The 25007-nt window shown below is 38.8% G+C and overlaps 1 protein-coding gene across 3 annotated transcripts in view; it reads left to right on the forward strand.

Annotated features, from left to right (window-relative positions):
- The first annotated feature begins 5163 nt into the window (after window positions 1-5163).
- Window positions 5164-25007, forward strand: part of KCNJ16 (potassium inwardly rectifying channel subfamily J member 16) — a 29219-nt gene continuing 9375 nt past the window's right edge. For all 3 annotated transcript variants that reach the window (XM_037740986.1, XM_017535594.2, XM_017535598.2), the window contains exon 1: window positions 5164-5428. The gene's annotated coding sequence lies outside the window, so the exon portion shown is untranslated. The remainder of the gene's footprint in view (window positions 5429-25007) is intronic.

Below are 25007 nucleotides of genomic sequence, written 5' to 3' on the forward strand. Positions count from 1 at the left end.
ATTTGGCCAAAGAAAGGAAAATACATCAGAGGGATTCAAATAACTAGAATCATAAGTAGTGCGAGAGAGCTACAGGAGGAAAGTCTGTTTAGCAGTGGGAACTTCAGACACTTCCTCTATATCCTATGGTAACCAGGCAGTTAGAATAACAGGAAGCTCTCAGGCCAGCAAAAATGGCACCTGTGAAGTTTGCCTGGGTCTATCAGAAGGCAGGATTTCAGGAGGGGCTGAGGCTGTACAGAGCAACTTACACATTTTCGTTGGATAAGAAAAATCAGTTAAAAATTAAAAATTGTGTTCATTTCCCAGTGACTACAAGGCATTACATAAAAGTCAGACAATTGTTTTCTCTATTTCAAATTACTAAATTAGTTTGACGATCATAGGGACTATCAGAGGAATAGTTGTACAATTTTCCTCCAAGATCAATGCCTTCCATTTGCAGATCTTTCATTTTATCTGATACTTCTCTGCCCATTTCTTCATCCATGTAAATTCCTTCAGTACTTTTTATTTTCCGTTTGTCTTTTCACTACCCGGAAAACATGACTCTCACCGAATTATGTACAACTTTCTTTATATTCTCCCAGTCAGACTTAACAAACACATAGATGACATTTATTTTTGCCTGCTACTGTTTTAAGTGCTTTACAGATATGAATTCATTTACTTCTGCGAAGAACTAAGATATTTTTATTATCTTCCTTTTACAGGGTAGGGGGTTGAGGCACAGAGTGTTAGAGTAGGGAGAGACAGGATACCAATCGGCAGAGTGGCATTTTATTTCAACTCTTAACCATTGTGTTGCTTCTCTCTTTAAAGATCAGAAATTAAACCAACTTTAATGTGATCTCTGAAAAACCAATATTTGAGCTTTTTCCTCCGTGAAAATCTGCTTATCGCTACCCATTTTTCCTGAAGTCCAGCTTTCTACTTACACGTTTATATTTTCATAAGCTTTTCCACAGAACAAATTTGGTATTGCAAACATTGCTTCCTTTTGCCCACATTTTACACATCTACTCCCTCCTTAGATAATTCAACGTTACTGTATTTTATGAAAGAAATGCTATTTATATATTTTGTGAATCCTTATTCTATTATACATTCTACTAACTAAGAATAAAACTGGTCTACTTGGTTTTTTGAGTCTAGGACAGTGATTTTCAACCCGGGGTGATTTTGCTCACCAAGGGACATCTGGCAATGTCTGATCACATTTTTGGATGTCACTACTGGGTTTGGGGTCATACTGGCATCTAGTGGGAAGAGTTTAGGGATGCTGTTAAACTAAGTACCATAAGTACAGGTCATCTTTTCACAACAGAGAACTTTCTGGCCGTAAATATTGAGGTTGAGAAACCCAGGTCTAGGATATTCTGTGCATTTAAAATATTCTGTTGAGAACAATTTAGGTATTTTATCAATAGTACTACACAAGCTATATAAAAACCATATGTATATAAAAATTATATCTATCTCTAGCTATCATTAATATATCAATCTGGACAGAAGAGCAGAAGATCAAACACCGCATGTTCTCACTCATAGGCGGGTGTTGAACAATGAGAACACATGGACACAGGGAGGGGAGCACTACACACTGGGGTCAGTTGGGGGGAAATAGGGGAGGGAAGCTGGGGGATGGGGAGTAGGGGAGAGATAGCAAGGGGAGAGATTCCAGATGTAGGTGATGGGGAGGAAGGCAGCAAATCACACTCCCACGTGTGTACCTATGCAACAACCTTGCATGTTCTTCACATGTACCCCAAAACCTAAAATGCAATAAAATAAATAAATGGAAAAAAAAAATATATATATATATATATATCAATCTGCTAGGTTAAGTAGACTCGATTTATCTGTCTGGTGTTTCATTTTTTCTTTTGGTTTGTAAAAGACTCAGACCTATAACATAGTTTTAATGCTAATACCATTCTTAAAGTAAATGGTTATAATTGCAGCTTTGTTTTTCTTTTTTCTTTCTTTTTTTTTTTGGAAACAGAGTCTTCCTCTGTCGCCCAGACTGGAGTGCAGTCTTGCCATCTGCAGCCTCAATCTCCTGGGTTCAAACAATTCTCCTGCCTCAGCTTTCCAAGTAGTTGGGATTACAGGCTCCCGTCACCAATAATTGTAGATTTCCTTAGTGCTATGTTATTCAGTCACTCCATTTTTTTAAAAGAATTAAGTGTACATTCACTGTACATCAAGCAATGTTGTTAGTGAACAAGTAGTTTAGAATTACATTACAATTAAATTGTAGATTTTAGGACATTTTAGTTAATGTTTACTGAAAAGTATTATCACAGAATTTATATTTTCTATAGTTTATGTTGTTTTATATGATTATAAAAACATTTTATTTAAGAATAATTTAGGCAGAGTATTTTACATGATGTGGAAAAAATAAGAGAGGAAAGATGGAAAATAGTTGATTGAATTATTTATTTTCACCTGATTAGTTGAAACCACTGGTTAATAACATCACATGCACATAGGACCCAGTGGTTGATTCAAAATAGTATTCCAGGTCGGGCGCGGTGGCTCACGCCTGTAATCCCAGCACTTTGGGAGGCTAAGGCGGGAGGATTGCCTGAGCTCAGGAGCTCGAGACCAGCCAGGGCAACATGGTGAAACTCCATCCCTACTAAAATAAAATAAAACAGACATTGCTGGGTGTGGTGGTGTGCGCCTGTAGTCCCAGCTACTTGGGAGACTGAGGAAGGAGAATTGCTTGAGCCTGAGTGGTGGAGGTTGCAGTGAGCTGAGATTGCACCACTGCACTCCAGCCTGGGCAACAGAGTAAGGCTCTGTCTCCAAATCAATCAAACAAACAAACAAAAAACAAAATAGTATTCCATTCTCTCCCCATGATTTTATAATGAAACTACAAGATCAAACAGGACAACTTCTTTATGTTTGCCAAAAGTGGTTATTTTTAATACCAATGACACACAGGAGTAATTGCAGGACATTTGCTTAATTAAAAAAAACAATTGGCAAAATCTTATGTGAAAAATTAAAACAAAACAAATAACTCTTTCTCTGAAAAATACACCCCACTTGGACCTCCACATCCCTTCCCATCCATCACATTTGTCTACTCCGTTTGACAGCAGAACTCTCTGTAGGCTTCCTGCATGCTTTCTCCACGTCCTGTCACCCTGTTTTCACTTCTCCGTAGTCAAATCAGTCATTTTCCCCCAAAAATCTGCTGTGACATCTTTCATCAAGGTCACCAGTGACATCGCACTGCTAAATCCAATGGTCAATTCTTGGCCTTGTCTTTAGTAACACCGATGATCACTGCCTTTTTCTTTTTCTTCTTGTTGCTGTTGTTCTTCTTCTTCTTTTTGATACAGGGTCTCACTCTGCCGCTCTGGTTGGAGGGCAATGGCATGGTCAGGGCTTACTGCAGCCTTGACTTCCTAGGCTAAAGCAGTTCTCCTGCCTCAGCCACCCAAGTAGCTGGGACTACACGTGTGCATCACCATCCAGCTAATATATATATAATACATACAAAATATATATTATATATTATATAAAATACTATAAATACTATTAAATATTAAATATAAAAAATGTATTTATAAAATATATATTATATATACACATATAAATATATAAACATATATAATATATTCATATGTATTATATATACACACATATGAATATATATACACATATAAAAATATATATGAAAAAAATATATATATATCTTTTTTTTTTTTGTCAAGACAGCATCTCACTACTTTGTCCAGGCTGGTCTCGAACTCCTGGGCTCAAGCATCCTCCTGTCTCAGCCTCCCAAACTCCTGGGATTACAGGAGTGAGCCACCATGCCCGACCACACTGCCTTTTACTTGTAATGTTTTCTTTACTTCATAATACATGTCACAATTTTTCCTCCTACTTCAAGCAATTCTCCTTCTCGGTCTTCTTAGTTAAAGCCTCCTCGTTTTCCCAATTTTAAATTAGGCTGTCCCAGGTCTTAGTCATTGGAATCTTTCTCCTTTCTAACCACCCGGACTCTTGTATAATCTCATCCATGTTCATGGTTGCAAATACTATACGTACATTGATAATTTTCAATCTTATATTCCCATTCTGAAATTCTTCCCTGAGCTCCAGACTGTCTCCTTGACACGTTCATTTGGTTGTCAGAAAGTATATCAAACTTTCCATGCTAAAACACCAATTATTGACTCCCCAACTCCAAAACTCTTTTTCTCTCAGTTCCATTATCTGAGTAAATAGCACCAGCATTTACTGTGCTATTTATTGAGTAATGGTTCAATTTTATTTTATTTTATTTATGTATTTATTTTTTGAGACAGAGCCTCACTCTATCACCCAGGCTGGAGTTCAGTGGTGTCTCATAGCAAGCTTGCAGCCTGGATCTCCTGGGGTCATGTGATCCTCCTACCTCAGCCTCCCAGATAGCTGGGACTACAGGCACAAGCTACCACGCCCAGTAAATTTGTCTTTTATTTTTAGTAGAGATGAGGTTTCACTCTGTTGCCCAGGTTGGTCTTAAACTTCTGAGCTGAAACAATCATCCTGCCTCAGCCTCCCAAAGTGCTGAGATTACAGGCACGAGCCACTGTGCCCGTCCGGTAATGCTTCTTAACAAGAAACTTGCTCCCTCTCTTATTTGAAATTTAGAGGAGGCAAATGAACAAACTTCAAAGCAAAACCAGCATGTTGAAAGAAAATCTAAACTTTGTCCTTGGAATCACTACTGAGGTTGTTGATAGTCTTTTTGGGGGCACACACTTCCTTGAAACCCAAATGAAATGATGTTGGGCAAGATGCTGTTTATCCTAGGTATAGGGTCACATAGTCAGACAAGGTATACATTTGCATAGAAATATCTTTGCTGTGACAATAACAGAGCATCTTCAGTTAAGAAGAACACACTTGGAAGATGTTGTAAAAAACCTGGAGGTATCAGTAAGAGACAATCCAGCCTTTCAGGATAAAAAGAAATGTAAGGGTAATGTGTGGCCACTTTTATGATGTGGAAAGATTTTTATTATTGTATAAGCTTACAGAGGTTTGATTTGAAACAAAGATGGAAACGGGCATGGAAGAAGGCTATTTCTTCTTGATTCTTGTTTTCCATTCGCCACCATTGGCAAGACTATCTACTATGCGTAGGCATGGGAACCAGTTAAAGAAAGTGTCAATTCACTAGAGCGAAGCTGAGAACTCAGTGGCCTTTGTCTGTGGTGAATGTATCCGGAAAGGCAAAGAAGAGAGAGATTCTCCTGTGGGGCTTCCCATCTCCATGGCGGTAGATGCTGACAGCTTCAGAAAAGTACTAACAGGGCAAAGAGAAAAGAGCCCTGAAGTGCCCAGCTACAGTGCTCTTACAAGATGAAAAGGGCACGGGGTTTAGATCTGAGCTTCATCGTCTTTCACTAAGGTAAGATCGTGTAGTGGATTAAAAGTGTTCCAAACCTGAACTAATTGCTTGTCTGCTCTCTTAAGCTCATTCTTTTTGCATGTATCCCTGCTAATCAGCACCTTTATGATGTTTTTTTTTTTTGGCTCAGTAGTCATGCTTTATGGAAGCATCATGGTCTATAGCTGAGAATAAGTTTTCTTTCTCTCACATAATCTCTGGGGAATGCTGAGCCAAACTTATTAAAAATGTCAGTGCCATTTGCAGATCCATTAAGGGAAGTAACATTCAGAGACAAAGAGAGACTAAAAGGATGATGACTTAGCCAGCTGACATAACTTACTGACGTGGAACAACGTGGAAGAGGTGAATCTTTCATTTCCTGTGGAAAACAGTCATTCATAAAACTGTCTTTTTTGTGTGTCTTTGTCACTTTTCCACTGTTGCAAAGTGACAGCAAAGTAGCATCAGGAATTTGAAACTGTGTAATAACATACGTTGTTGTCAATTTAGAATTAATCACATCTTCACAACTAAAAATATAGACAGAATTGCTGTAAAGACTCTTTAGAAAAAGAAGTGCTAAAAGGTAGCTTCAATAAATAATAAGCCCCTCAAGCATTGAAATCTGACTAAGTATAAAAGCACTGGGCCTTCGAACTTTTAATGTTTTCTTCAACTCATTGCTTTCCATTTGTAACCTGGACTGTTGCTATGGAGTAAATAACACCTCCTATATTCCATGCCTTCAGTTTCCCATTTCACTAGTAGAAGTGGTACAAGTTGAAGGAAGGCAGCTAGTCTTCGTGACAATTCTAAGACAGTATCGATGCATGGCCACGGTTTTAGCCATAAATGATTTATTTATGAAATGCTTTAAGCTTTTCTTTTAAAAGTACCTCCCGTGCCTTTTAAAAAATTTCCCACTAATTTTGAAATACTCCTGAGAATTCAGATAAAGTGGGGGTAATATCCTTAGAGGTTTGACAGTCTACAGTCTGCAAGATAGAGACCAAATTGGCTACGTGTTAGCAGTATGACCTTCCCCCAAATTGCTAAGCTTCTCTCTGCCTCTTTTTCTAAAGACTTTAATAGTATCTATATCTTAGCTATTATTTAATTTCACTTGATATGGTACCTGGCACACAAGGAGCACAAAGTAAATGGAGACAATTATTGTTAGCTCCATTTTAGAAAGGAGGAAAACTGATAGAGAGTGATAGGTGGTTAATAGCTAAGCTCCCAGTAATATACCAGTGGCGCAACTCCAAAGAATACATGTTTTGCTTTCAAGTTAAGAAAATACAAGCCAATTGCAATTTTTTAATGAGGAAGGTGGAATACAGTTGTGATATCAATGGTGCTTCTGACAATTCATACCAGCACTGACCTGCTTCTGCCATGGTTTTCTGACCTGCAATATTTAATCTTCAGCTTTCAGACATCTGAATTCCACCCTGGACCTTGCCTGTCTGGTGAGCCCAATCTCTGCAGGTCAGCCATGCAGCTGAGGCGAGGGACGGTATGTTGGGATGGGCTGGCATGAGGAGTCATGGGGGTCAAGAAGAAAGTTAGGGTCAGAGACATTATTTTGTGTGGCATAGTTTAATAAAGACAAACCAGTCATTTTTCATGCTAATTTTTTTAAGAGGCCACATTAGAGCATCTGTTTTAAAGTGGCTTTGTCCTATTAGCTTCTTCTACCATTGTCACAGGAGCTGCCTTAAGTCAGCCAAGGTTGAAGTTCCTATTTTATTTGAGAGCTTAAGCTTCAGGCAAAAACCACTGACATTTATGAGATACCTAGTATTTTACAATTCTATCTGATTTGATTCTTATAATTGTCCCTTTTAAAAAGATGGAGATCACAGAGGTAAAGTAACTACTCTGAGTTCACGTAGGTAAATGTTGATGAGATTCAAATAGAAATTAGACTGTCTAAAAATCAAATCTAAGTGATGAAAGCAAAGGCACTATTTTGTTTGCATCACTTAGTTATGCCTCTAGAATCACAAATCATGATAAGAACCTTATAAGACCCTAATGGCAGTCATATCATCAAAACCTGAGCTTGGGTCACCTTCAAGATGCAACACACCCAACATCACAGTGAAATTCAGGGGCACCCTGAAACACAAGAATAAGAGACAGAAACATCTATCCTTGGAGACTTTCCTTGTGGCCATTCTGCCAAGTTGTATTTTTTTTTAATTGTTGCTCAGAAAATTCTCGATCCAGTCTGAGTGTTTTGTTATCTTTGAGCCATATGCAGAATTACAAAATGAAAATGAAAACAGATCAGCTAAAATTAAGAAGTCAATGCAATGAGCAAAGGCACAGATAATATCAAAACATGAATCAGGATGATCTGCCCTATTGGCATGACACATATGGCTCAAATTATTATTATTATTTTTTAATTAAAGACCCAAGTGTTTTGACTTCATTGAGAAGATGAAGTCTGACATTGTTTATTTTCAATCCTCTTGGAAAGACTTTCACCACTGTTCATCTCATAAAATTGGAGTGCTTTTTACCAGTTAATAAGAAAATAGCATAACATAAAACCTTTAGATATTAATGTTAAAAGAGAACTTCTGAGTTTTCTGGCTCAGCCTCCTAGCAAATTCAGGAAGCTCTTCCGTAAATTCTTCAAGTTGATTATCCAAGTTCAGAGTAAATAGTTCAATCCTCAATAGATCATTTCTATAGTAAGATACTAACAATAAAAGCATTCTTCATGATACAGACAATAAATCTACATCCCTGTAAAAATCCATAAACAGATTCTAGCCCCGTCCTTTGTAACATCATAGAGCAGAGCCCCTGTCTCTACTGCATGAACACAGAGTATTCATTACTGCCTTCAAGGGTGTGAATTAATTAGAGACAGGGTCATGTTTTGATTATCTCAGCACATCTAGATCACAGTACGGGGAATATTGTTGGAGTTCAATAAAAGTTTTGAATATGTGAGTATATGTAATCTTTAATAGTTTCTTCTCTGTTTTTTCTTTTTCCTGATTTCAGACATCCACATTCCACCTTGGGCCTTGCCCATCTGGTGAGCCCAATCTCTGCAGATTGGTCAGACAGTTGAGGTCAGGGAAGATATGCAGGGACGGGCTGAGATAAGGGGTAATGAGGGTCAGATGAAAGTTAGGGCTAGGGACATTCTTTTGTGTGTACATAGTTTAATAAGGAAAAATCAGTCATTTTGCATTTTGATCTTTATAAATGGCCACATCAAAGTATCTGCTTTAAAGTGGCTGTGTCCCAGTGGCTTATTTTACCATTATCACTTTTGAGGGAGGGTCTTGTTCTACTCCTTCACCATTATGGTGATCTCTAGTAACAAAAGAGGTAGCAGGAATCAAACATTACATTTCAGATGTGGAATATCTCCCAATAAACCAGCATTCACTACTCCCACTGGGAATTCTGTGTGGCTAGAAAACTATTTTTGTTGAATCTTTGCCTTGATTTTCTGGGAAAGATATATTTTTAACCCCATTCACTTTCCTCCCTCCCTTTCTCCTTGCCCATTTTTGCTAGCTCTCTGAGCTTGATATTGATGACTGTTTAGTATAATCAGTTGCCTAAATTTCCCTGCTTGTGAATTTCTCCAATCCCTAGAGCTGAGGTCATTTGATTCCACATGTAGTCCCCTCTGCTCTAGATTCTGGAATGGGTCATTCCTAGAACACCTAAGTGAGTGGCTCTAAAACTCATCTCAGGGGACTCAGCAAGCATTTATTGCAGTGAGTTCTGCTCTGAACCTGTGCTCCAGTCCTAGTGACTGGGCTTTCTATTTTTTCCTGAGTTCAGGTCCAAATAACCACCATCACTCTGATTCCATGTCCAACTATTCTTTTCATTATTAACGCTTAAAACTTTATCAACAAAATGAGATAAATTTCTCATGTTTTTCCCACCCGATATTTATTATCCTGTGACCGTGAATAAATATCTCAAACTTATTTATCTTTAAAATGGGGATAATATTGATCCCTTGTTCTAAGGATAACTCAGAGAATTAAACACATTTCATGAACATAAAATGTCTGGCACTTAGGAAGTGTTTCTCTCTGGCTGAGAATTGTTATCTGATTATCATCTCTCTGTTTGGAAGTCCTAAACCCCTGCTCCATATCTGGAGCCATTTCTTTTTTTTTGCCATATCTATTTGATGTAGACTTCTTACCTACCCAAATGTCTACACACTGCCTATTATCCCTTTTCCTAACTTCCCCAACACTGGGTTTCCCCCTTTTTCTCTTCCCCTGTTCTTTCACTGGGTGTCTGTTAAGCTCATTAACTAAAGCCCTGCCACTCTTTACTCCCTGTTCCAGCAGCTCAACTGAATTTCTGTCCTTTCACAATGATAGCTGGATCTGGCCCAAGAGCAGAAAATGCCACACTCCAGTGGGCAATCCTAAACTCCTGGCTTTCGACCTGAGAAGTCTGGCCATTACATTGCCTTTTAATCCACATGTGTTGGATCTAATAATACTTAGTTCAAGATTCACTGTCTTTTCCCTAAATAAGTGCTCCCAGCCACTGGGATGATCCTCTTCAGCTCCCCGTCCCCGTCATCTGCTAGCATGGAGCTGTGAGAGCTGTATTCCATCAGCAAGGATCTCCCAAGGCTGAAAGACCCAGAAACCTGGCTGTCTGCACCTACAATGTTCGGAGATATACCCTCTTCAAAGGGGAAGGCACTGCTTCTACTTAAACAGTTCTCTATTGTGATGATGATACATACTTTAATCTTGTAAAGTTTCTCTGGACATGAAGATGGAAATGTGCTTTCCCCCTTCCCAGTCTCAGGAATTCTTTGATCTCTAATTTGACATGATAAACAGACTCTCCATCGTCACCTGTTGTGGTGTGAATGTGTCTTCATTTCATTAATGCAGGGTTGCCAGTGACATGAAGTGTTTTTTGTTTTGGGTCACTCTTCTCTACCCCTCTCCTTCCCATATCTAATAATCACCATAATTATATTAGAAGGCAGATTTCTGATCACAGTGTGAGAGTGTCCCTGTGACGGACAGGATGATTTTCTGTCTACCCAGTGCAAACAACCTTTGTTTCTTCACAGTGATTTCATAGACAACCTAGACTCTGTGAGAAGAAGAATGGAATGTTGATCCCTAACTCTCAGATCAGGAACCAGACTTACACACTTACACACTTCACACACACACACACACACACACACACACACACACACACATTTCTAGCATCAAGTCTTTGTGGTGAGAGTTAGTTCTTCCGTAAGAGTCCAGCTTCTGGCTGCAGAAGGAATTAATGCCAGGATAATTCTGTGTACTTTGGATCCATGCAGTAGGAAGCTTTATGCTTGCTGCTTTCCTCAGGATGCTCTGTGACATCACCCACACTGGATTGTTTTTCCTTTTGTGTTAAAACACTTTGGCTTCATTCCAAAGGGTGTCTGAAGACAACAAGCTTTCCCTCCAATCTACCCACTGGCCACATAATCCCACAACTGGAAACATTCTTCTGCATGAAAAGGCATCACTCAATTAGCTCTCACTGAGAACACCACCCTGCCCCATCGTCCCAAGTTCTGAGCTTCCTTTGACCTCTTTCTTTGCTGATGTTTTAGATTCTTAATGGTTTGATCTGGTGGAGGTCTGCTACAGTCACTTGCTACTGGTACTTGTGTCCTCAGTGTGTATATCAAGGGCTGATCTTATAAGGAGAGTGAGTAGACGTATCTCAGGAAAATTTCAAAATCATCTCAGATGCCGAAACAGTTCACTACAACCCTAGTGTCTGGAGTTGCAGGGAATAGCATATAATCTCCTTAACACAAAAGATATGCACATCTGAGGGCATGAGGATGACATTAACCATTATGCGCCACTCACATTAGTTATAGAGACTTGGGTTGCAATGCTAGTTGTTTTTGCCTTCCAACTTAATTTAGTAAATGACTTCATTTCTCTAAGACTTAGCTTGTTAATTTGCAAAACACAAAATATATAGTACAGCCTGCTTTTCTAGATGGCTATTAGGATTATGGGAGAGTGATATAGCACTGAGCCCCAAGAAGAGGAGACGGGGCCAGGATGAGGGGAAGGTGTCACTAAAAGCAGAAGGTGGGAGCACACGGAAAAACCTTGATTAGCATCATAGATTATCTGCGGGCTGGACCTTCAAAGTTGTACCACATTGAATACTTGGTTGTACTATTAGACTTCCTGGCCATTACTGCTTGGATAGATGAGATTTTGATTGGTGCTCTTCTATTAAACTGGTAGTAAAATCTCTTTGGGGAAAGGAACAGGGTACACATGCCCACAGACAGGCAAGGTCACTGATATGATTTGGCTGTGTCCCCACCCAAATCTCATCTTGAGTTGTAGCTCCCACAATTCCCATGTGTGTGGGTGGGACCTGATGGGAGATAATTACATCATGGGGCAGTTTCCCTATACTGTTCTCCTGGTGGTGAATACGTCTCACAGATCTGATGGTTTTATAAGGGGAAAGCTGTTTTGTTTGGCTATGTTACTGCTGCCAAGTAAGAAGTGCCTTTCACCTTCCACCGTGATTGTGAGTCCTCCACAGCCATGTGGAACTACTTCTTTTTTTTTCTTTCTTTTTTTTTTTTTTTTAATAAATTGCCCTATCTCAGATATGTCCTTATCAGCAGTGTGAAAACTAATACAGTCAACAATCCCAGTGTGTTGCTTTCGTACAAAGAACATTCTTTGATTCAAAGGAGAAGAATAGAAATCAGGGTGGTCCTGCTCAGGAGAGGAAGCAGAGACCTGCTTTGCTTGATGGCACAGAGCAGATGGTCTGTTGCCATTTCCACGTGTCCCTGGGACCAAGAACCCAAGAACCAAGGACAAGTCCTGGAGGGCTAGGGGTTGATGGACAGGGCCTTGTACTTCTTTTGATTTTCACAAGGTTTTAGTGACATTTAGCCGAATATGAATAACTAACAGGACAAATAGTTCTTCAGCCTTTTATGTCTTCTCTCGTAAATGTTTCTTGGTAAGGGAGCTGGCATGGGCACATTCACAGGTTGTTGATGATCTGTCTTTGAGGACTGGTTTCTTTTTTTTTTTTTTTTTTTTTAATGAGGGCATCCAGTCTATGTTTCTAGGGGAAAATTACATGAGATTTGGGAGTTCAAATGCCAATGATGTTTATAATTCTCAGCTTAAGTACTGAGGGCCAGTATTTCTTTCTCTCATCTTGAACTCTATGAATAAAAAAACATAGTTTATAGTATAATCTTTCCAGTTGTGTTTCAAAGTTCTGTGGTACTCCCAAATCTATCAGTTGAATGACATTTTCACAAATATTATCTATCACTTATGGGTATAAAATGGCATTTTGATTAAGTTGAAACAAAAGGTAATTTTATTACCAGAGAAAATATTCATCTCATCCTTGTCTCCTCTATTCAACCTCAAATAAAATGAGGCCATGTGGTCTACAGTTAACATTGTTATAAATGATCTTTTAAATAAAATCAGTATCTAAAATTATTGAATTTTTAATACATATTGGTAATATTTCTCCATGTAGCTATACTATATACATTCTTGGCTAAGAAATAATTTTGGTTTGGATATAGGAAACCTATCTGTTCAAGCCAAGCACCACTCCAATTTTCATAGGCAGATTACCTGCTGGATTCATTAGCTCAAGGAATTAAAATTAAAATTCCTAAACTTCCTTTTGTTCAACAACCCAGAATGTTCTCCTTGGTTACATCTTTCCCATCTGATAGCTTGATATCAAAGGAGCAAAAAACCAGTTTTAATGGGGCACTCTTCTCAAAGCATATAATATATTCCAAGTCAAATGCAAGTTGATTTCTCACTACTTTCCTGTTATGGCTTATCTATGGCACCAACTCCATTTGCCTGGAAAATCAAGAATTAATCACATGAGCAGAAAGCTAGTAAAGCACTTTTGTTCATGAAATGCTGGGAAAAGTCTTAACCCTAGTCACCTTTCTTTTGAATCTAGCATCGTCTTTCTCACTTTGATATTATTCCACCATAGAAGTCCATATTTTTAAAGAGCTGTGTTGACAACATTGCTGTGGTTTGCTTGGCAAGACTGAACTTCTCAAGGGAAGTAATATTCTTCATAATTCTTAATCGTTGTCTTCACAATACCTCAGATCTAGTTGAATGTTGATTGAATTTAAAAATATACAAAGGTGTGTCCATAATTTTTTACTATTACTGTCACTGTTGTATTTGGCTAAACGATATAGAAACTCTTCTACCGAAGGTTTAAACACTTTACTTACCATCGTGGTTTAAGGGAAAAGTGCTCGCATCTTCCCCAAACTCAATTCTTTGTTGCCCATCAACATGAATATTCCAGGCTGAGAAATGCTGGAAACAGTATAACTTCTCTTTTTAAGGAAAATATTACTAACTTGGGTTGCTGCTGTTTGTATAGGCATTCATAGATAATGAAATTGAAGCCTTCCAAATCAGGACAGGATGATTCATTCTTCTTCTATAGCACTATCATGAAAATAAAAAGTATGACTGGAAGAGAAAGTATAAAAAAATGGAAATTCAAGACTCAATCAAATACACTAACCCTTTCAGCTCTCTAAATCTTCTATTATCTGTAGTAAGTGGTAATGCTTCTCTGCTAAGAACCCTTGAGAAGGCACACACTAATAGAAAGTTAATCTCGTGTGACATGCAACATATAGCTTACAGTATTGTCTCAGGAAGCTATCTATTTGGATCTTCCTAGGAAGATCTTTTGCCTTATATTTTAAGGCTTTCTTAATTTATCTATATCCACAAGGAAAATGGGAATGGAGCCATCAGTCAATAACACTTACTTTATTTTCCACTCCAATAAAGATGTCCTGAGTTTTCATTTCAACAGCTTAAAACAGAAACTCAATCACTTAAAGGTCAAAGAAGTTGTAGACACTATCCAGGGAGTTTCTGGTCTACAAGTAAATTACATCTGTGAGTTCAATGATTCCCAGCAGATTGAATAGACTAATAAATAGACTTTCTGTAAATTGCCAAAGAGGACAGTTTGCAGGCAGTTCTCACAAATGAGAAAATAGAAACAGAGAGATAGGAGTTGGGTTTCTGTTGGCATACCATAAATACCAAATTTTGAGAAGGTCAAAAGTCATGACATATATGCTTTCCATAAATTACATTTGTTCTGAAATGAACAGATAGGTTCAACCAAAGCAAGTCCCATGCAAAACTATATGAGAGCTATTAAAGCTTAGTCATAGGTAATCTGGCATTAAGAAACACCATGAAAATTGTTGTTGTTCTGTTGAAAAACACAAAGCAGGTAACTAGTACAAAATGACTTCTATTCTTAGCAACACTTGTAGTTCTTCTGGGCAGTTCTGTCATGTCTCCCTGAAGGTAATGAAGGTCAAGGCAATTAGATACTAAAACAGAATTCTTAAACAGGTCTGGGAAATAGCCAGTCTAATAACTAATGGTGGGGGAAAAAATGACAGTTAACTCTCTCTCTCCCCATTTGGATCTACACTTGAATGATGATATTAATCTCCATCAGATAATTCCACTGTTCATTCGTTATTTGATTTGGCTAAGATTGTAGTTGTAGCTACATGCACTGTGATTAAAAGCTAAATAATACCGCCTAGTACAAAAGGAGGTTTGGAAGCACAGCTTCTTTTTATCCTTATAGCAATCCACTGATCTACATTTTCAGGTGGGCAAACAGAGGCTTAAAGAGGTTGATTAGTCAGTGCAAAAGTACACAGTCTTACTAGCAAGCAAGCAGGTATTTAAACTCAAATTTTGATGTATTGGAATCTAGGCCTCAATCTTTGAAACTGAAGGTCTCAATCTTAAAAGTGCAGAAGAATCAATTGAGGACCAACCAAATCAGGGTTGGGGTGAAACTCAAGGATCAATAAGTGTGAGATGCTCCTAAAATTTGAAAGCAAATAGTCCGCTACACTTTAAAAAACACCACTATACTATATTGTTTATAGGGATATCTACAGGAGGTGTTGGAGGTTATGAATATGTAGCTTGAGGTTATGAATATCTAGCTAGGGCCAGTTATTTAGGCAAGCCTGCATCATGAATATGTAATTGCCCTCCTCAGGACTCATTCATTTAAAGGACCATTTACTTGAGTTTTGTACATCTATCAATAGAGAAGTTAAAGTAGGAAAGTGGCAAAATAATACAATTTTTAACATTTTATTTCCAAAGTTATTGAAAAATTAAGATAAAAGAAAGATTTTAAAAACAGACATTGTTATATAAGCCTAGAAATAACGGTATTGACAGTTTAATATGGTTTGGAATGGGAAAGAGAGAAAAGGAGGCACCAGAAAAGGGAAATGCATTTGATGCCCATTTAATGCTACCTCTGCTTTATCCCTAATTTGCTACCCACTGTTTTCATGATTTCTCTAATTGGCCTCCAGTGGCCAAATGTGACCTGACTCCCTCTTCCTCCCACCTCCTTGTTTTAAATGAGATCTGGTTTTACTTAGATGAATTAAATGTCACTATATTTGTGTCTGTAAATTGTTCCAGCAAAAATTACAGCATCAACGTCTGACTTTAAATGTCTGTACGGCTGTCTGCCTCTCTGGGCTATTTATAGTTGCCTTTAAAAAAGCCTAATAAATGCTTTTAGATTGCTATTGATTTGTTTCCCCTTTACAAAGCCTCAGAATTAATATTCTTCAAAGTATTAACTGAAAATACCTGTTTTACTTCTGTAAAAGTCATGCATGTTTACTGTTAAATTTTAGAAAATATACAAATGTTAGTCACATTTGTCTAAATTCATTGACCTGCAGCTTCAGGATTTGTGCATTTTGTAAATCTCATCTCAAGAAAAAGGAAGAAGAGAAAAAAGAAAGAAAAATAATCACATAAAAATTAACATTTTTTGTATATCACTCTGTTTTTTCTCCATTTTAAAATATATTTAAACTTAAAAAAATATATTGTACAAGATTTTTATAACCCTGTTTTTATTTTCATTTAAAAAGCCCACATTTTTTCCTGTCATTCTTCTATTCCATTACTTTAAATGGCTATAGAGTAATCAAATGATTATACCATTACCTATGAAAACAACTTCTCATTTATAAAATAGCTAATTCACATCCAGATTCTGTCACTACAAATAGCCCTCCAGTGTAGCCATGTCTTTGTATTCATCTATAATAATTCTTCAGAAAAAAATTGCTAAGAATGGAATTGCTGCATTGAAGGGTGTACCAGATTCACAGACTACTGTCACACATAGCTAGCTTACCTCCAGAAATAGTTCAAATTGAATGTATACATTTGAATATATCTTTAAAGTAACAATATGATAACACACATTAATATTGAAGGAGTCACTTTTCTACTAATTCAATTATAGATGACAAATTTAATTAAACACTTTTACATGAACACTTTTCAAAAGAAGACACACAAGCAGTCAACAAAACATGAAAAAATGCTCGCTATCACTAAGCATCAGAGAAATGCAAATCTAAACCACAAATTAGATACCATCTCACACCAGTTAGAATAGCCATTACTAATACATTTTAAAACAACAGCTGTTGGTGAGGCTGTGGAGAAAAAGGAATGTTTAAATACTGTTGGTGGGAACATAAATTAGTTCAGGCACTATGGAAAGTAGTTTGGAGATTTCTCAAATAACTTAAAACAGAACTACTATTCAACCCAGCAATCCTATTCCTGGGTCTATATTCAAAAGAAAACAAATCATTCACCAAAAGTTACCTGCACCCATGTGTTGATAAGGGCACCATTCATAATAGCAAAGACATAGAATCAACCTAGGTGCCCATCACTGGTGGACTGGATAAAGAAAATGTGGTAAAGATACACTGTGGAATACCATACAGCCATAAAAAAGAACAAAATCATGTCCTTTGCAGCAACATTTATGCAGATGGAGGCCATTATCTTAAGTGAATTAACACAGAAACAGAAAATCAAATACTGCATGTTCTTACTTAAGTGGGAGCTAAATATTGGATACTCATGAACATAAACATGGCAACAACAGACACAGAGGACTACTAGTTGGGAGAGGGGAGGGGTTCAAGCTTTGGGCACTATACTTGGTACCTGGTTGAAAGGATTATTCATATCCCAAACCTCAGCATCACCCAATATGCCTGAATAACAAACCTCCACATGTACCACTGAATCTAAAGTAAAAGTTGAAAATAATAATAATAATATAAAATTTCATGCTGAGATCTACCATCAGTTCTGAGGAAGCTGATAAATAAAATCAAAGACTACAACTTTTGTGTTTTCCATTTATAAACTGGTATCTGCAACAGGGAAAAGTAGGTAAATGGAAAAAATTGAGAGTTGGTGTTTCGAGAACTGTCAGGGCTGATGTTTTTATAGTTTTATTTTTTTTATTTTATTTATTTTTTTTCCCATTTATTTTATTGCATTTTAGGTTTTGGGGTACATGTGAAGAACATGCAAAATTGTTGCATAGGAACACACGTGGCAGTGTGATTTGCTGCCCTCCTCCCCATCACCTACATCTGGCATTTCTCCCCCTGCTATCCCTCCCCAGCTCCCCACCCCCCACCGTCCCTCCCCTATTTCCCCCCAACTGACCCCAGTGTGCAGTGCTCCCCTCCCTGTGTCCATGTGCTCTCATCGTTCAACACCCGCCTATGAGTGAGAACATGCGGTGTTTGATCTTCTGCTCCTCTGCCAGTTTGCTGAGAATGATGGTTTCCAGGTTCATCCATGTCCCCACAAAGGACCCAAACTCATCGTTTTTGATGGCTGCATAATATTCCATGGTGTATATGTGCCACATTTTCCCTATCCAGTCTATCATCGATGGGCATTTGGGTTGGTTCCAGGTCCTTGCTATTGTAAACAGTGCTGCAATGAACATTCGTGTACACGTGTCCTTATAGTAGAACGATTTTTATAGTTTTAGAAGCACTCTCTTATGAGGGGTGAAATTTCCTTGAGGATATATATCATCTTTGTATTATTCAATTATTTATTCATTTATTTCCTCAAAATATAGTTAGTAAGTGCCTACACGCCACATATTGCTTTAGCTGTTAGGGATACAGTAGTAAATAAGACAAGCATAGCCCTCATGGAGCTTGCAATTTATTTCACAGAACAATCTAATCAACAAAAAAGGTAATCAGAAACATCCTTGGGTGTTAGAGTAGGGTATGGCAAACTCTTCTGTAAAGACTCAAATAAAATAGGGTAATATTTAAAGTGGTAAACATTTTAGGCTTTGTGGATCATGTGGCCTCTGATACTGCTACTCAACTTTGTAAGTTTGTGTGACATAGGAGAGAGAAGACTTTCCCTCTACACTCAAGTTCAGTAATTGAGTAGAACTTATAATTGTTCAGAATTTGAGTCTATAAAATAACCTGACAAGTGGCAGATTTTATCAGTCCATTTTTGCATTGCTATAAATATCTGAGTGTTGGTAATTTAAAACCTAGGTAATTTAAACCTCTTTTAAAGAAAAAAAGAGGTTTGTTGTTTTTTTTTTTTCCCATTTATTTTAATTGCATTTTAGGTTTTGGGGTACATGTGAAGAACATGCAAAATTGTTACATAGGTACACATGTGGCAGTGTGATTTGCTGCCTTCCTCCCCATCACCTATATCTGGCATTTCTCCCCTTGCTATCTCTCCCCAGCTCCCCACCCCCTACCGTCCCTCTCCTATTTCCCCCCAACTGACCCCAGCGTGTAGTGCTCCACTCCCTGTTTCCATGTGTTCTCATTGTTCAACACCCGCGCCAAAATAGACAAATGGAGCCTAATCAAACTCCACAGCTTCTGCACACAAAAGAAACAGTCATTAGAGTGAATCGGCAAAGCAGCAGAATGGGAAAAAATTTTTGCAGTTTACCCATCTGACAAAGGGCTGATATCCAGAATTTACAAAGAACTAAAACAGATTTACAAGAAAAAAGAGGTTTAATTGGCTCACAGCTCTACAGGTTGTACAGGAAGCATAATGCCAGCATCTGCTTCTGGGGGGGGCCTCAAGAAGCTTACAAAATGGTGGAAATTGAAGAGGGAGCAGGCATACTACACGGTGAAAGCAGGAGAAAGTAACAGAGAGAATGGAATGGGGAGATACCATCACTTTTAAATGATCGGATCTCATGAGAACTCACTATCGTGAAGACAGCACCAAGCCATGAGAGATTCATTCCCAGGATCGAAACAATCTCCCACCAGGTCCCCTTCTCCAGCAATGGGGATTACATTTCAACATGAGATTTGGGTGGGTGAAGAAATACCCAAATTATATTATTGTGCCCTGGCCCACCCCAAATCTTGTTTCCTTCTCCCATTGCAAAATACAATCATTCCTTCCACCAAATTCCCAAAAGTCTTAGCTTATTCTAGCATTAACTCAAAAGTCTGAAGTTTTACCTGAGAAAAGGCAAATCTCTTCCACCCATGAGCCTGTAAAATCGAAAACAAGTTAGTTATTTCCAAGATGAAATAGGGACATTGTACAAACAGGCATTGGATAAACATTCCCATTCCAAAAGGAAGAAATTAGTCAAAATAAAGGGGCTATAGGCCCCACACAGGTTTAAAATATAGCAGCGCAGTCATAAAATCTTAATGCTCCAAAATAATCTCCTTTGACTCCATGGCCCACATCCAGAGCACACTGGTGCAAGGGGTAGGTTCACAAGGTCTTGGGTAGCTCCGCATCTGTGGCTTTTCAGGGTTTAGTCCCTGAGACTGCTCTCGCAGGTTGTTGAATGTGTATAGCTTTTCCATGAACAAAGTACAAGTTGCTGGTGGATCTTCTTTTCTGATGTCTGGAGGATGGTGACCCTTTCTCACATCTCCACTAGTCAGTGCTCCAATGGGAAATGTGTGTGAGGACTCCAATCCATGCTTCCCCTCTGCACTTCCCTAGGAGAGGTTCTCTATGGAGGCTCCACCCCTGCATCAGGCTTCTGCCTGGGCACCCAAGCTTTCCCATACATCCTTTTAAATCAAGTGAGAGGATACCAAGCCTCGTAACTCTTGCATTCCATGGACCTGCAGGTTTAACACCACACAGGAGCCACCAAGGATTATGGCTTGCATTCTCTGAAGCAGCAACTCAAGTTGTATCTTGGAGCCTTTGAGCCAAGGCTAGAGCTGGAGTGATTTGGATGCAGGGAGCAGTGTCCCAAGGCTTCACAAAGCAGCAGGGCCCTAGACCCAGCCCACAAAACCATTATTTTCTCCTAACCCTTCAGGCCTGTGATGGGAGGGACTTCCTAGAAGAGTTCTAAAATTCCTTTGAGGCCTTTTCCCCATTGTATTAGATATTAGCACATGGCTCCCATTTAGTTATACAAATATCTCTAGCAAGTGGCTGCTCCACAGCCTGCTTGCATTTGTCTCCCCAAAAAGCCTTTTTTCATCTGCCATGTGGCCAAGCTGTAAATTCTCAAAAATTTTACGCTGTTTCCCTTTTAAATTTAAGTTCCAAATTTGAGTGATTTCTTTGCTCTTGCATCTGAACATAGGCAGTTAGAAGCAGCCATGCTATATCTTGAACAATTTGCTGCTTAGAAATTTCTTCTATCAGATACCTAAATTATCACTATGAAGTTCACACTTCTACAGATCCCTAGGGCAGAGGCACAATGCAGCCAAATTCTTTGCTAAGGCACAATATGCATGAGTGTGACCTTTGTTCTAGTTCCCAATAAGTTCCTCATTTCCACCTGAGACCTTGTCGGCCTGGACTTCATTTTCCGCATCATTAGTGGCATTTTGGTCACAACCATTTAATACTATGAAATTCCAAACTTTCCCTCAGTTTTCTTCTTCTGAGCACTCCAAACTCTTCCAACCTCTGCCTGTCACTCAGTTTCAAAGCTGCTTCCACATTTTCAGGTGTCTTTGTAGCAAAATCCAACTCTCTGTACCAATTTTCTATATTAGGCTGTTCTTGCATGGCTATAAATGCCTGAGACTGGGTAATTTATAAAGAAAAGAAGTTTAATTGGCTCACGGTTAGGCAGACTGGACAGTTAGGATAGTGCCCGTATCTGCTTCTAGGGAGGTCTCAGAAAGTTTGCATTCATGGAGGAAGGTGAAGAGAGAGCAAGCACTTCACACGGTGAAAGCAGAAGCAAGCAAGAGAGAGAGAGAAGTTGCTGGGGGGCAGAGACATGCCACACACTTTTATATGACCAGACCTTGCAAGAAGTCACTCACTGTCATGAAGACAGCACCAAGCCATGAGGGATCTGTCTGCATGATCCAGACACCCCCTACCCACTGCCCTCAGCATCCCTACCTTCAGCGTTAGGGATTACAATTCAACATGAGGTTTGGGCAGGGATAAATATCCAAACTATATCATAGATTAGCAGGAGAGAGTGTATATGCATTTATCAAGTGCAGTTTCTTCTGTAGGAAAGAAAAGTGAATACTCAAGAAACCAGTTAGACTTAGAAGCTTATTTTACCCTTTTTATAAGAGAGAGAAGAGAGTGGGGATGTGGACAATTTAGGAAATATAAATGACTTGGGGGAAAAGATGAATGGGTCCATAGAAGAAGAGGTGACAGTCTCTGACAAATTTTGTCTGAGTGTGGTATGAACTTCCAGTTACCTCTTCTGGGATCTGAGTTAATCTCTGGTTGAGAAAACTGGGAGAGGAGAGGGGGTGTCAATGACAATTGAGAAGTTCTTTTTGGAGGATATGTCCCTAGGCAGATAAGGGGATCCCAGAGAAAGACTCTACCTGCATCTGTTGTCCCACGGAAACCCCAGGTTTAAGGTAATCAGCTACCAAGTGGCATATTTTGGGGTGGCATTTCCTGAACATTTTCAGGAACAATATGTAGCCACAGACCTTAAACAATGGTCTGGCTGTATTCCAAGAAAACTTCATTTACAGAAACAACTCAATACTCAGATTTGGCCCTCAGGCTGTAGTTTTCTGACCCCAGTGTTTGTTAGTGAAAAAGGGAGATCCAGTGAAGATCTCTACCTATCACAGAATGGAGAAGAGCATAAGAAATACTTTAGAGAGTGGGCCAGAGGTTAGATGTATCAATCTGCTTACCATACAAATTATGCAAATTACTCTAATTGCAATGGGAAGGCACTGGAGAGTTTTAAGCAAAGAGTGACATGTTTTGACTTTGTTCTAAAGGAGGGCTGGGTGCAGTGGCTCACACCTATAATTCCAGCACTTTGTGAAGCTGAGGCTGGCAGATCACTTGTGGCCACGAGGTCCAGACCAGCTTGGACAACATGGTGAAACCCCTAGTGAACACTATAGGGCTTAGACATTTCTCCACCAAACAAACAAACAAACTAACAAATGAACGAACAAAACAAACAAACGAAAAACACTAGCTGAGTGTGGTGGCACATGACTGTAGTTCCAGCTACTCAGGATACTGAGGCATGAGAATTCCTTGAATCCATTAGGCAGAGGTTGCAGTGAGCTAAGATCATTCCACTGCACTCCAACCTGGGTGACAGAGCGAGACTCTGTCTCAAATAAAATAGATTGATGTGTAGCAAGGGCAAAAATAGATCTCTTCAGAAGCTGTTGCTGTGGCCCACTGAAGACATAGTGGTTTTGACAACAGTGAGAACTAAATACATTTAATATCTACTTAGACATGAACTAAAGGGTTTGCTGGTAGTTGGCATGATGATTTAAAGGAGAGCGATGAGACCATACACTTGCATAGAGCATACTTTTTGAAAAGGTATATTCAACTAAATTTTAACCTGTTTTTATGTTTTCATTATTGTTCAAGCAACAAAAATTATCCCTGGCTAATACCAGCAGAAGGAAATATGATTGAAAAGATAACAGGTAGCTTCTTATACTATCAAATACAGTATAGGAAGAGAGAATTTGATTTGAGAAGAAACAAGAGGCAAGGCACAATAAAAATCTTTTCTCAAAGACTACCTCTGAGGGAGCTGTGATGCACCTCTTTCCAACACTTAGTTGTGCACCACCTCACCACTGGCCTCTTGACCGCCTGCCATTCCCTTAAATAATATGAGTCAGCACCTCTGTATCATTTCCTCAAGATGCAGTCTGGTTTGTGCAGTTCTGATTGGCCACTCCTAGGTCATGTGGCCCTGGTGCACATGAAAGGTGAGAAAGCACTGTAGTGAGAGGTGGCTTCTGACATGTTCCCTGGCCTCATGCTCATCCCAGCCATGATCACCTCTTACCTCGTTGTTGAAATAGTTTTCTGGTTTACCTCCCAATTTCTCCAATCAATCTTCCATTGGGCAGCCAGTACAATTTTTTTTAAATGTAAAAGTTGTCATGCGATCCCCTTTGTTCAGATACTTCAATAGCTTTTACTGTTCTTGGGAGAAAGACCCAAAGCTTTACCTGTGGGCTATCGTATGCTCTGGCTCTGTCTCTCTTTCTAGCCTCAATTCTCCACCATCTCAACTCCTGCCCACGTTCAGGTCTTTGTAAAGTATGCTTTATGCACCTTTGAGTCACTGAGTCTTTGTAAATATTGTTTTCTCTGCCTAGGAAACAGGTTTGCTTCCTCTTCTTATTGAGTTAATTCCTCTTCCTCTTTCAGATTATAGCTTGGACATGCAGCTCTCCCAGACTAGATAAGGCCTTGTATGAAAAGCTATCAGAAAAGAGAGATTTATTGAAGTTAAGGGGTAAGGATGGCTGTAAATAAAGGAGCGCTTCCCAGGTGCTAGCTATTACCCGCTTTCATTTTATGTCATTTATTCCTCACAAAAACGTTTTGAGATAAATCAACTATTGTCCCCATGATTTAAATAAATACAATGAGGCCTACAGATGCGGATTCCTCACAGCTAAGACATGGCAAAGAAATAATGAGAATCCAAGTCTTTGATCTTCATATTCCTGCCCTTTGGCTATTCTGCTGTGATACCACATTCAGGAGTTTGGACTGTACTCATGGTAACAGGAGGAGAGATTCTTACATTTCAGGTTTAGAAATGATCACTCTGGATGAGAGAGGCAATAAATGAGTTGAAAGGCTATTATGTAAACCAGGTGAAGCCAGGTGAGAGATCGGAAAGCCTGCATTCAATGATAAAATGCAGATGCATTCCTGTAATGATAACTTCTTATGGGAACCAGGTCCTAAGATTAGCTTAGAAAGAGGGAGGCTGCAGCCAGATTACACCTATAAATAGTGAAAGCCTTAACAACAAGATAGTGACTGTATCTCAAACAAACAAAATAAGATAGGGAACAAGGTCTGAATTATGAGCATTTTAACCTAAGGGTAGCAATGAAGAGCTCACTCTGAACTTGAATGTCAAGCCTTGGGCCAAGCTTTCTCCCATGGCCCCCCAGGCCCTTCTCCATAGCAGTGCTTTGTTTTGTGTCCGCCATTGTAGTTATTTACTATCAGAGATTGTTTCTTTGTATTGTTTTCATGTTTGTTGATACCCGCCTCTTTAATGTAAACTCCAACATACTGCAATTCTGTTTTCCAGTGCCTAAGAGTGGGTGGGTCTGTCACATAGTAGGAACTGTTTTTTTTTTTTTTTTTTTTTT

This window comes from Cebus imitator, unplaced genomic scaffold (assembly GCF_001604975.1).
Source record: "Cebus imitator isolate Cc_AM_T3 unplaced genomic scaffold, Cebus_imitator-1.0 Scaffold93, whole genome shotgun sequence".
In the NCBI taxonomy this organism is placed as follows: Eukaryota; Metazoa; Chordata; class Mammalia; order Primates; family Cebidae; genus Cebus; species Cebus imitator.